Below are 13,869 nucleotides of genomic sequence, written 5' to 3' on the forward strand. Positions count from 1 at the left end.
ACAGAAACGTGACTGAGATGCGTCAATGTCCCTCAGGCATGCCTAAAAACCACTTTCCCACAGCGCATTTCTTAAAAGAAACTTAAAGATGTTTGTGCGATATGCAAATGCGTCTCTGAGGGCCTCCCTGTACGTGATTATGTGCAAATAAAAGCCATGTACGCTCAAGTTAACCACGCTTGCTCTGTCTGTGCCTGTCAGCTATGTAACTCCCAGCTTAAGTATGTATTATTCCATTCATTGTCTTTACTGTAAAGTGCTTTTCATTTACATTTCAAAAAGCGCTCCGAACATGCAGTACTTATTAGAATTTATATTTTTATGCATGTTGATTTTCGTTGGAAGGATATGTGTATGTGTTAAGCCTCTGCGTGCTCTTAGGGTTTCGCTTTTGAGTGTACCAAAGAGTTTCAAGGCTTTTCATCCAAGGCTACACTGTTTCAGGCATTTCTTCCTTTGTGGGGAGACTCACCAATCTCTATTATTCCTTTCTGTATTTGACCTATCAGAGAGAAAAAGTTTACCCCCAACCATACTTAGAATTCACACAACCAAGGACATTGTGACCAAAGTTGGAGTAGAATTTATTTTTATTTTTTTCTTTATCACTATGCAAGCACACAACATGTCTATGAGTAGCCTTTTCTAATTGTTTTCCCGGTTAACAATAAATCAAAAACATAACATGGATTTCAATTTGTATATGAAGTGTTACTCATGTTAAGATGCCGGTCTGATTAAATTTGGAGCAGCTTGCTGAATGATATTTCCATATTAATGAGAGGAAAACAATTTACTTGAGTCCACCAACACTTTTCCATTCATATTAATCCTTTGGAAGGTACGTTGACTTCAGGTATAATTAATGAATTCACCAATATAACTGATTATTTTAATACACAATGGCATGGTAATTATGATTGGGTGTTGGCAGAATAAAATGCCTTTTGTTTTATTCATACTTCTTTGAGGGGAAACTTTCAAACGTGTGCTCGCGCAAAAGGTGACCGTTTAATAATTAATTCATGATGATAATGACTCATCAAGGATGTTTTCGACGCTGCTGTGTTGATTTCTTGGTGTAATCAAATCCTCTCCTTGCTATAGAGCTCCAAGAGTGAAACATGAATCACATTTTAATATTAGGATCCTTCCCGGAATGAGACCCCAGGTGCCACATTTTCTCAAGCTGCTGATAGCTCATGGGATGAGTGTGTTCACTCTCCTCCATCCTCCTCCCTCCCGAGTTCTTCTATTTCTGTCTTTCATGGCGTTGCAGTAATTTTCGAGCACTCATTCTCCTTCTCCGCTTCTGTGACTTTTCCTTTCATTATACCACATCCATTCTACATCCCGTGGCTCCTTTTGTACATATGAAGACATAAGAAGAGAGGAAAATGGGACGGGCGCGGAGATAGAGCAAACAGGTGGCGACAGGAGCAAACGGAGAAAGGCGAGACAGATATATGGAGCGCTAATCTGGTGCTGGCAGCCTGCCAAAGACCGACGGTTCGAGAAGTGAAAAATGGAGAAGATCTGGAGAACCGAATGGAGCTGTGTAGAGGGGACCGGGTATTGAAGATGAGAACAATCGCAGAGCAGGAGGGAGGTGGAGAGACAAACAGTTTGGAGAGGAACGAACGAGGGAAGAGCCAGGTGACTGTTGGGGGGAGAGGAGGAAAAGGCAATAATAATAAGAGAGATGGGATTAGAGATAGACACTGTATTTCTATGAAGCCTTAATAACCGGTGGGAACACAAGACAAGCATTTCGTAAAGTGTCATCCTACCTTAAGAAGATCACACAGCTTGGTGTAACCAAGGTTTTGTGTCACACGCATGCCTGTGATGTCATCATCGAGAACAGTTATAGCAGCTTTATATGCAGCGATTCCTCCGCTTGTACAGTTTGTTATTTCTATGTTGGATGCAAAGAGCAGGTCCGTCGTTTTCGAAGGCACCCGGAACAGCGGGACGAGTGGGGTTCTCTGAGGAGAAGATATAATATTTGTGATATTTGGGATGTCAAATACTAATATGGGAAAAAACGCAAAGTAAAGTTGATCCAAAAAAAAAAAAAGATAAGAGCGTGTGAGAGAGAATGTGAGAGGGTTTAAAGTGTTTTTATACTCTGTGCACTGTGAATTGCCTTGTGTCTGAATGTTGCTTGATAAATAAAATTTGGTTGCCTTTATATGACAGACTTGCAGAACACAAGTGTACATTTGTGTTTTAAACAATTCTGACAAAACACAAACATGAAAAGTAGTGTTTTCACGTTCTAAAAGTTTTCATCCCCCATCATTTTTCACACAATAGTTTGACCCAAAGCCATTTTTTGTGACTTTATAAAGGTAACATGAAAGGGTCTATCAGGCTCTATATCTTTTGTTTTTGTTGAGGGAGTGGTGTGAAGCACAATTTTAGAAGTAACCACACTAGAATGGCGCAACATTGCAGCGAGGAGAGCAAGAGCTACCACTTGTTGCCCACCCTAGTTGCCACCGTTTCAGGCCACTAAAGCACACCGAATGGCTGCCCACAGCTCCTTTGAGAATTCAAACATTTGCATATAAATCAACGCACGGTTCTTTTGTTTACTTTTTTATTCTTTTTATTTAAAGAAATATATGGATACTTTTGTTTGCTGCAGTTTTCAGATGTGCAAACCTCTGAACAAGTCATTGTGCCAGTTTCAAACCAACACACTCATTATTTTCATACAGAAAAAAAAACACTTCTTTGGGTTTCTTGGCTGCAGACGGGCACAGAGAAACCGAGTCAGCCTTCCAGCTCACCATTTTATCGTTCAAGCCAACACAACACAGGCACACGACTGCCGCCGCCATCTCAGGCCGGCCGGCTCCTCTTCCGTGCCACACTGCCGGGTTTCGTCTTCCCCAGTGCTCAGATGCTCGGCAGCATGCTCTCACGCTGCTTCCTTGTTCCGGTGTCTCTCTGGCTCCTCCCATTTAGGGGAGGGAGCCAATCACACCCTGATGAGACACAAGGCGTGCCTCATCACCTCCCTACAACACCACTGTGCAATTGTTTTCGGCATTTGTGTAAAATAATACTGCAAAGGAATAATGCCTTCAAAAAGTAGTGTTTTTTTAAAATGAATTAACAAAATATAAATACGATGAAGGATGATCAAGTATTTGTTTAACAAACAGTATTTTTCTGCAGTTTTTGAAGTAACTCTGCAACCAACTTTGAGGAACTAGCCAAAGGCATTTTGTAGATACTGGCCTGGTGAAGTCGCCTCTTCATCCCGTCTTTTAACCGCAGCCAGACCCCACAATGTCCAGACAGACCCAGTGTGGGGGCCACATCATCACTTCCACTTCTTCTTAGTAACATTAGCATGTTTGGGGTTGGTGTCCAATGGTGCTAAAATAAGACGTCTATTCAAGGTCTTCATGATGGATTTCCATGAGGTCACACCTATGTACATTCTTTACAAAGCACATAAAATAAATACATATGTACGCCTCAGTACTATTGGGTGCATCAACCTATAAATGAGGTGTAATCAGATGCATTCATGGTGCAATCACACTGTGAGGCTATTGACCAACTAACCCCGGGTTTCAGTCAATGGCACATTGATTTCTTGTTCTTTAGAGGGTGAGGATGGTGATATAGTGAACAGATAGATATGGTCTAGGTGTCATTTAAACCGTTTCTATTGTGCGCAATAGTTTATGAAGATCCTGTCTAATATATTTGTAACAAATCCTGATGCACGTTTCTTCTTCTTGTGGGTTTAAGTCGGTATGACTGTTCTTAGGTTCTTGGCTGCTTCTCAAAATGCTGATCATTGATTGCAGTTGGAAGTGATTATATCTCAATATCCAGAAATAATCAAAATTCCAAAGGGAAGAATGAGGTCAGCCACCCCTGGAACCAAAAACTGCAGCTTTGATGAAATAATGGCTTTGAGTGGTCAGAGTTTAGCATCGACATCATTTTCTCCAGACTCAAAAGTTTTTATCTTGTCGACTCAGCAGAATTCCATGATCAGTTTTTTTGGCTTCTGTTTTACATCCTGCATTTGCAATATCATCCAATTGCAAACATTTATCAGTGAAACATTTCATTATTCCTACCCAAGTGACGTGAGTAACATTGTTTGTCTTCAGCTCCTGAGGAAAATTAACATCAGTTGTATCTACAGAATTATACATGGCAATTTGAAACTGGGTAATTATAGCTCCACGTCATGTCTTGTGCAGTACTACAGTATAATTAGAGATTATGGATAAAATGAAAACAATCACAAAGACACCGTAAGCAGTCCAGGAGAAAGTCATTCTTTTTTTTTGTTTAGTTTTATTTTATTTTTTTTTAGAAAATATCCACACACCATAAAAATTACATGTACAAAACTATAAGATTTGAAATTGCTTTATGTACACATACAAAAGATAAAGCCCAAAAGAAATAGTGAGAGGAACATAGGAGGGGGGAAAAGTGAAGACGAATAATTTCTTTCAGTTTTGCTATTTTTTTCTTTCTTTTTTTTTTTTTTGGTGTGTTTCTTCTGGGTTGGTTTGAGGTTCTCCGTCCATTTCCCGTTCTACCACCTTAAACATCTGCAGGGAGCTGTAACAATCATGATGACGATGACAGTGGCGATGATGGTGACGATGACACAAGGGAACAGTAGTGAGCGCAGTTACTTGCTCACACACACACACACACAGCTTGTTTATATCCGTGGGTCACGTATGCACCGAGCATAGTCTGTTGATCAATACAAATACGCATCTGTCAAGACACACATGATGATGTAACTGTCAAGAAAGTGAGTACTATGTGAAATGAGACCTGTTATCAAATCACCATGCCTGCAAAATAAACGCACTCCGGGGCGTTGATGAAAAAAAGATGTGGTGCGGACGTTAACAATGCAGCTTGTGTGGGTTTCTACACTCAAACAGTATTTCTCCTCAGGTTTGACTATGCAGTGTGGACCTCAACTCTTCAGTGTATTGAAATGTATTCAGTGTTGAAAGTAACAGTGACGTGTGAGATGAGTAATGGCGGATGATATCAATAATGACTGATGTGATTTGGTACCCTGCTACTTTAACTTTTGTTCCTCATCATGGTTCATTTTGTCTCTCTCAACGTCAGACGTGTGGCTTCCTTGTCGGTGGGTCTGAAAAACACAAAAGAAAGTGGGGGGGGGGGGGATAAATTAGTTTGCACACTTTGAGTCTTTGCCTACATTTTGTCTTCGTCTCAAAAGCAACAGATTAAAACTTAATGGCCTACTAACAACTGTAGCGAATGAAAAACTAGGCCCCCGAAACATTCACAGCATGGATATTCAGTTCCACACAAGAGAGAGAAAACATCAACTTAATTTCCTCATGCAAAAATATGAGGGATGTGACAGTTTCAAATCGTAAAGCATAGATTATCAACACCTGTGAATTCCATATTTCCAGCCTCTGGCAAAGCAAAATGTGATGTTTACCTGAATAATAATTATGTGTGTGTGTGTGTGTGTGTGTGTGTGTGTGTGTGTGTGTGTGTGTGTGTGTGTGTGTGTGTGTGTGTGTGTGTGTGTGTGTGTGTGTGTGTGTGTGTGTGTGTGTGTGTATGTATGTGTTACAACATAGTCATATTGCGAGGAAAAGCAACATGTCCCCACAAGGCAGGGCACTTTATTCATTTAATAGGGTAAAGGCTGAGGTTATATTTTTCAAAGTAATATTCTTTTCTCACAGCCACATCATGAGGTCTTCTTCTCCATGTAAGAAGAAAAAGTGAAGCACCATATGGCTAAATAAATAAATAAAAAGTGGACATGTTTAGATGAAGATCTGTTTTGAGGCTAAACTAAGGAATCAGGAACAGCTCGTTTACACAGCCATAATATGACTGCATTTGTGGAAAAAAAAAAAAAAAAACCCAAAAAAGCAGGCCTAAGTTGTGCAGAAAAATTGTGTTCTGCAAGGCGATAGGCTATAGTCTAAAGACAAACATCGAAACACAGAACAGTATCAAAACTACGAAGCAGATTTGAGGTTTTTGAGTAAGTCATCGTCTACTTGGATCAAATCAGAAGCTGATTGTGTCTTTCCATGTTCTGCCTCGCCAATCATTGCGTTAATACTACACACATCAACAGACCAATGGTCACTCATTAACCTAAATGTGTATGTTTTTTGGAAAAAAAATCTGAATTTAACAGAGAAATCCCCAGCAGACGCAGGAACAACAAGCCGAGGCTTTACAGACGGAGTCCGCCTTGGATTTGTATGCGAAACCTCTTGCTCAGAAGCAACAGAGCTAAACACCGCTTTACTGTGTCTTTCCCCTGGGCAGCAGATCACATTTAAGATTATGAGGAGCTCTTCATCCACATTAACTCGCTAAAGGACAGCTGCTTCCTGTGCAGCACTGATATGAAACCATTTCCAAACCGTATTATTTAGTGCCATCGATCTTGCTCCAAACATAGATAGTGCTGCACGTACAACCTTCATAACTAAGTCACAAACTCGGCAGGTGGCTACACCTGGTAAACCTGGAAACTTCTGATCGTTGTTATTCTTAGGCCCTGTATACCTGAAAACGTTTCATCTGATCACACTTACTCCGTTAAAAAAAAAAAAAAACAGTATTGCGTTTACACTGCAGCAGCGGACACCCTGACAACAATGTAGATAGTATGCCGGGCCACGGGAGGGCGCTGTTGCTTGTTTTTGTAATGAAACCACACATACATATGTGCAGAGAACAATACGTTATCAACGTGATCAAACTCGAGAGAACCCGACATTCATACAGACTAATGACGAATCAGATGCCATCAGGGCTGAATCTCAACTATTAAACTACCGATATCGATAATGAATCTACAATATAGACCGTGAGTCACACCACTACGCGGGCCGCCATGTTTGTTCCTTGAGCATGAGCAGAAAAGACAATTTATCATGGGGGTGGGATGTGCATGCGGATAGGGGACCTGCACACTGGTGTCGTGTGAACGGACGTTCCAAAAATGACGAAAGTTTCGCGGGCACACTCGTATCCGTTGTCGTGTAAACGGAGCCTCTTTGCACCGTTGATATCCACCGTTTTTAAAATCAAGTATGTGATTTTTCTTCATATCTGGTCAACCTTTAATTGATTTGTGTCATGTCTCTACTGAAGAATAAAGCTGTTCATACTTAAAAAAACAAAACATATATTACTCAAAATCAATGTGTTTGAAAATAAACAAAAAACCTTGAATCTTGAAATGTGTGTCAAACCATGGGAAGTCAGCCGCCAGTCTCCCTTGTTCAAACAAATTATTAAATGCCTTTGACTCTGTGCCTACAGATTTCTGGGGGAAATGTAATGGAGGGCTAATGGTCAACCCACAATTCACCTTGTTAAAATTGAACAAATCTCTGACCACTTGTCTCATTAGAACCGCAATGCGAGCGCGCTAAAATGATTAGCTGTCACGTTGTAAGTGGCCCTCTTGGGGGGAAAACCTGGAACTACTTTCAAGTAGCTCATTTAGAAGTTGGCAGAAACGGCAAAGGATTGTTATGTGTTATTGGTAAAAGGGATGAAACAATTGCCTCCAGCCCTCTGACAAATAAAAGCAAATTGGAAAAAAAAAATTGATTTGGCCAAACGAGTAGAATTTAGCATGAAAGCTGCAAGTTTCGGAAAAGGCTACGCGTTAGGTGTTAAATAACTGGATGCTGATGAATAAACAATGATCGACTTGTCACGCACTCAACATATGTTCTTAGATGTTGAAATCAAAGCATCTTATTTGATTCTCGTGTTATTATTGTTTTCATATTGTTGGGAAAAAAAAGTTAGAACAGAAGGCTGAAAAACAATAGGTGGTATAAAGAGGGAGATATTTGAATAGAAAGGGGATTCTTAATGAAAACAAGTTAAAAGGTAATAAAATTAGTTTAGAATATTGATACTATTAAAGGACACGTGTGTGAATTGAATCTAATGCAGAATAATTAAATTGATAGAAGATGTGATAAATATGATAGTTGTAGGCCTATATATAAGGATTTACCAGGTGGGGTTCCCCTTTCAAAGCAATGACCTCTATGCAGCACACCTTTAATAATAATAATAATAAAATGAATATATGAGCCAAAACAATCATTGAAGACTTTTACTCTCGACACAAGATTTTCTTTTCCCCGCTCTGCTTAAGCAGCTTTAATCACTGTGAGACGGCAAGACAGATTTTATCCATCCCTACAATAAAATGTTTTTGTAGTGCAAATACATTTATTAGAGGAGTGGATCCCACCTCCCATGTGAATCGTATCCTGAGTATCCAATGAATTAAAAAAACAAACAAAAAAAGAGGACAGTTTGCATGTAATTTGTCTGATTGAACAGAAAACACTGGCGCGATCTAGAAAGGAAGTCACTCCTTTCAATGTTTAACTTTTTACCCACTGTAATGCTGAGTGATGAGAAACACTCTTGTTTCCTCTGTGTACCACAGAACAGTTAATGTCCAAGCTAAAGCTGTGCGGGAAGTAATCCATCTGCAAAAATTGAGAAATGAAACAACAATTTCAGAAAAATAGACCTTTATTGTTTACGTGTTGGGCCAAGCAATGATGAAGTGATTAGCACTTTCATCTCACTATGAGAATATTCACCCGTTGTAGCCCCGGCTGGGACTTTCTCTGGGGGCTTTTCCACCAGATGGGAGTTCGGGGCAGGACCAGATTTAGCACCAGTTCTTTGTCATTCCACCACCAAAGCCCTGGTCAATTAGGGTCTAAACAGATGTTAAGCGGGCCCCACATCGTTGCTGGTTCCAGAGCGGGGCCAGAGCGGGGCCTGACACGTCATCAGCAGGGGGCGGAGTTATCATTACCTAGAGACGCTGTACCGGCATTGTGAAATCTACAGCGAACACAGAACTCCTTTACAATGAATGATGTAATTCACTTAAATGAAAAGCTTGGATTTTTTTAGCCATAAAATGAGCCTTTTAATGGCTTCATGTGAAAGAGAACTTTAATCAGTGTATTTACGCAGGTTGCCATAGGAAATGGCTTTAGAGCCGCGTTCTATCATCGTACACCTCCATTCCTCCCCGATGTTGAAGCATTTGATTCAGACACATCCAGAAATAAAGTGAAAGGAGCAGAAATTCACAATGTAACGCCAAAATGTTGAAAAATAAGCCCCAAGCTCATTCATGCAATCTTTTTTTTCTTCCTTTTTTCTGTATGGCCACTCCGGGGCTCCAGACTAAGGCAAGAAGGATGTGAAAAAAAACACCAATAGAGATACGAGGAGACGCAATGTTTTCTGGCTCTTTGGTCTGCATCCGAGGTGCAGGCCAGACGAGATGGAGCGACCCGGACGAAACCGATGAATACAGTCCGTCTCCTCGTACCGATATGAGCGCTACATTGGTGAAATCAGTGACGCAATGACGTGGCTCTCACTTGGCTCCATTGATGATGGAAAAACACCCAGTTCATTGGCGGTACGCATTTCACCGCACCAGCCCTGAACCAGCACCTGGTTCTTTTTGGTGGAAAAGCCCTATGGCTGGATGTTCTTCCTATGCATGTGTGGGGGATTTCTCTGGATACTCATTTTCCTTTCACAGTTCAAAAACACGAGTTTGAAGTCAGTTGTAGAAGTTAATCGTTCGACTATCTGTCTCTTTGGGTTTGTCTGGTCATTGACTACTGACCTGTCTGAGGTGCACCCCACTGGGGTCCGGTGAACCGGGACCCCAAGGCTCCGCTTACACAATAATGTTTTTGCATTTTCATGTCAGAAATGATTTCCACGGTTTTTAATACGGTCTCCGGTTACCTGCAAACGCTGTTTTCTGTTGGACCACAGGTTGATTCTGTAGATTGTTTTTGTATTAAAACCACACACACATGTGCGCAGACAACAATATGCTATACACAGTAAGGATGGCGAGTACACAGACATTATTATGGGCAGATGATGAAGTTGAATTCTTTTTTACGATAAGTCGCAACTATAAAACTACCAAGTCCCAGGAGAATATGGACTGGGAGTCATGACGCTCTGGAGGAAAACATTGTTGCTATTGTCCATCTACTTGTGCATGTGTGGAAGAATTAATTACCACAGCCATGGTATGTTTCAGAAAAAGTTTTTCCCTGTTTCCATGTAGCATTTTAAAAAAGTTGCATTTTCCCCATCTACATTGGAGTTGGAGCATTTCTGAAAAGTTCCACTTTAGGAGCCGTTTTCAAAAAGTACATTTTTTCAGTGCCATTATGCAGCAACGCCATGTAGACAAACATCCAAAATGCTGCGGGACTTGACTATTATAAAGGCCTGTGCAGAATAAAGTGTAAAAGAAGATGGAGGGATGAATTTTATACAATTTTTGGTATAAAATGGATTTGATCACTATTTTGATCACTTTGAAATTGGAAATGTAAAATGGTGGGAACTTTACTGAAGAATATCCGAATCGAGAAAAAGTGGGTATTTTCATGAACAGCCTCAGAACTCGTCAGTCGCTTTCAAAATAAAATAGCTTGTGATTACTAGTAAGCTGCAACTCTCCGAGCACAAGGTCAAAACTGCCTTTAGTTAGCACTTCTGGTGATAGAACATCACAAACGAACACGAGCAAGTCAGATGTCATTACCATTTCATTCAGTATTTGCACCGTTGAATTTCTCTCATCTCGTTTTTTGCTCGTGTCTGAGGCATAAGTTATGATTCTCCTTCTCACCACTTAAATGCAACAGACTTGCTATTTGTAACCATAAAGCTTTCCAACAATGCTTATGACAATCTTTAGACATTATCAGTGGGGAACAAATTACTGCAAATGTGTGTAAATCCAGTGTGAATGTGAATTATAATTCCTGAACTGTGTTTCATACTCTGCTTGGTTGGCTGATGTGTGTGTTGAGGAGCTGATTTGTCTTATTCCTGTGTGCTGTCAGCAGCAATAAAGGCGAGCTGCTGGAGGCGGCCATGTTGCTTGTTTGTTACTGTCGCGTGAACGCTGTAAAGCTTTCAAAGTGGTGACTATCCCAGTTATCAGCAGCAATGTTTAATGCAACTTCAAGGCTCAGCAACCACCGAGAGCCTGGAACAGTGGAAAAATTCATTAACTGAACACAAAACCAATAAACGGCAATTCAAGTTGATAATTGAGCCCTATTTCACTATTGCACACATCAACCCAGCACTTAATTGTGTTTTTCTTGATGGATCTGCCTTTTTATTCTCAATCATGGATTAACAATATATATTTTTTATTTTAAATAGCGAAGGGTTGGACATAGCAGGAAGATGAGTTAGCGGGAGGTTCTTAGCACTCTTTGTAGCATGTGATAACATCCAAGGTTATTGAGGGGACACCCTTTGCTCTCTGGAAGGCTACAAATTGAACTCAGCATTGGATCAAGCGATAACATCGGTGCCCGCCCTTCTTAATCTGCAGCAACATATTAATGAATTCTAATCTTAAAAGACACATGAAAGCATTCTCCAAAGACGGCCTGCGTGTTGGTGCAAGTGATATTGTCCTCTTGCATACATTTTCATCATACTTCCACATCCATCTATTCTCTATCTTGAGTCGTTAGTTGACTGGAGCCTACACAGCGTGAACGGTCACCAGTCCAAGCAGGTTAACAAGGTAACTTATGAACAAGTTAACATAAGAAGGATCTGTTTGTACTGTGGGAAGAAAGAGGAGTATTGAGATGCAGGTCCCCACTAGGAAAACATCAGGTATTTTTTACATTTTTCATCTTATTAGGATAAATGTCTACTATTGCCTCCACCAAGCTAATGTTGAGCAAACGACAACATCAGAGAGTGCATTTCACAAGATATATGGGTCTAATGAAATTATATTTAGTGTCATGTGCAGGCCTCTGGTGCATATGGAAAATGTGTTTAGGTTTTCATTTAAACTGAATGATGCGCAATTAAACAGATCACGGTATGTGTGACAAATAAATGATGGTTAAAAGCCTCTGAAAACAAAAAAATAAGTATACTTTAATGAGAAATAAAGGCCCGGTTGTCCAAATTTTGACATACATCGAATTTGCAGCAGCAACAACCAAGAATGAATAAAAGTAACTACAGGGCTTTTGTTCATGCTGACATTTTAATGCGAAGCTTGTCCCTCAATGCTCACTTTATTACTTCACCATCATTATTTTCCCAAAGCTTTTAAATCCGCCAATAAACCAATAGGGCATGGCCGAGCACTTACATTTATAAAACCTACAAGACTGCAATCTTTCTGAAGTCTCTTCATCATTTCACTTCCCCCTCAATACAAATACATGGAAGGTGTTGTTGAAGGATATTTCTTTCATTAAAACCTTTAAAAGTCAGCGTAAAGACACCACTACTTGTCAAATGTACTATTAGATCTCTTGCGAAGTGCTTTCGAACCGACTGAAATCACACGTATTTTACCCATTTTTTGTTAAAAAAGGGGGGTTTAATTCTCTTCAAGAACACACTGACTATGGCAAATTAGACGTATATTTAAAGAAGCTTTGCTGATGCAAAGCGGATAAACAAAAATAACACCAATGATTTGCACAAACTTTTTTTCTTCCTACATTTCCTCAGTTTAGATTTAGATTTATGGCTGCTTTAGTTACCAAATATGGTCACTTGGCGTTTAAAGGGCAAAACATGGAGGATAATGGTTTTCTTCTGAGAGATTAATGGAAAATATTTCAACCTTTAGGTTGAACTTGTTGTTGTGATTGTTATCAACAGTGCTTCATCAACAGATGGACTACACATCACGACTACCTTGTAAGTGACACTGAGAGCACGTGGAAAGTGCACAACATGATCCTAGGACTGTGAAAAACTGCTTTTGGCATTTTCTGAGAGATGTATCCAAGGATCAGTCATCACATTTTGACCACCTGCCCACTGTTGTGTAAGCCCCCGCCTGGCTGCTCCAAACACAACCAACTGCAATGCAATGCACCAGCACTGACTTCCGCAGCAGTTTGAGCTACAGGAGCTCGTCTGTTGGATTGGACTGCGGCCAACCTTCAATCTCCACACGCACCAGTGCATTTTAAATACCCAGGACCCTGTCACAGGTCCACCTCTTTCCCTTCCTTAGATCACTTTTAATAGATGCAGAAAGGGAAAAACCCCGCAGAGGCCACGGTTTTGATGCTCTGACCCAGATGTCCAGCCTCGGGGTCTCAGCCAACGTTGGTCCAGTCCTTATATTTTCCATATTTTCCAGTTTTTCTGCTTGTAACAAATTTCAGGATAAAATGCGTGCCTTCAGCATAACATCGCCCGCTTACTAGCAAATTCCAAGACTTTTTCTCTTCAACTGTCAATACTTTTAATGTTATGGTTGATCTGTGTAATAAGTATGTACTGTGAGGAAATGCTCAAAAATAAAGCAGAATTTTTAATTACTGGACCTTTCCTCCCTACAGTCGTGCTCCCCTGTAACCCAGCCTTGACAGAACCAGTGCTAATTACACCTATAACCCTAAGGAATTATCACACATAATTATATAAAATAATACATATACTGTTGGTATTGGGGGTCACACAACTGTGACCATTTACATGTAAACTGTGCAAGGTACTTTGTAATTTCCTTCATCATTCCATAACCTGCAGAAGAGTGCTGCCCCATCTGTGGCTCCTATTCTTATTTGGTTGAAACTGTAACCTGAAGGTGTGACATTCATCACACAGTTACAGTCCCGTCCTGCTGATGAGATGCAGAGAAGGTGGGGTGCAGATTTACAGCAGACACGTGCGGCTTCTATTCACAGCCACTCTGGTTGCGACAGCTTACTTTAGGAGTCTGTGCAACGCTAAATGTCA

The 13,869-nt window shown here is 40.4% G+C and overlaps 1 protein-coding gene across 1 annotated transcript in view; it reads right to left on the reverse strand.

The window, feature by feature from the left end:
- Positions 1-4,534: 4,534 nt before the first annotated feature.
- LOC308107432 (leucine-rich repeat and fibronectin type III domain-containing protein 1-like protein) overlaps positions 4,535-13,869 on the reverse strand; it is a gene marked incomplete at its 5' end in the record, with an annotated part of 30,204 nt that continues 20,869 nt past the window's right edge. The window contains one exon of the mRNA XM_080459751.1: positions 4,535-5,167. The remainder of the gene's footprint in view (positions 5,168-13,869) is intronic.

The sequence above is a fragment of the Lipophrys pholis genome (assembly GCF_963383615.2).
Source record: "Lipophrys pholis genome assembly, chromosome: 3".
In the NCBI taxonomy this organism is placed as follows: Eukaryota; Metazoa; Chordata; class Actinopteri; order Blenniiformes; family Blenniidae; genus Lipophrys; species Lipophrys pholis.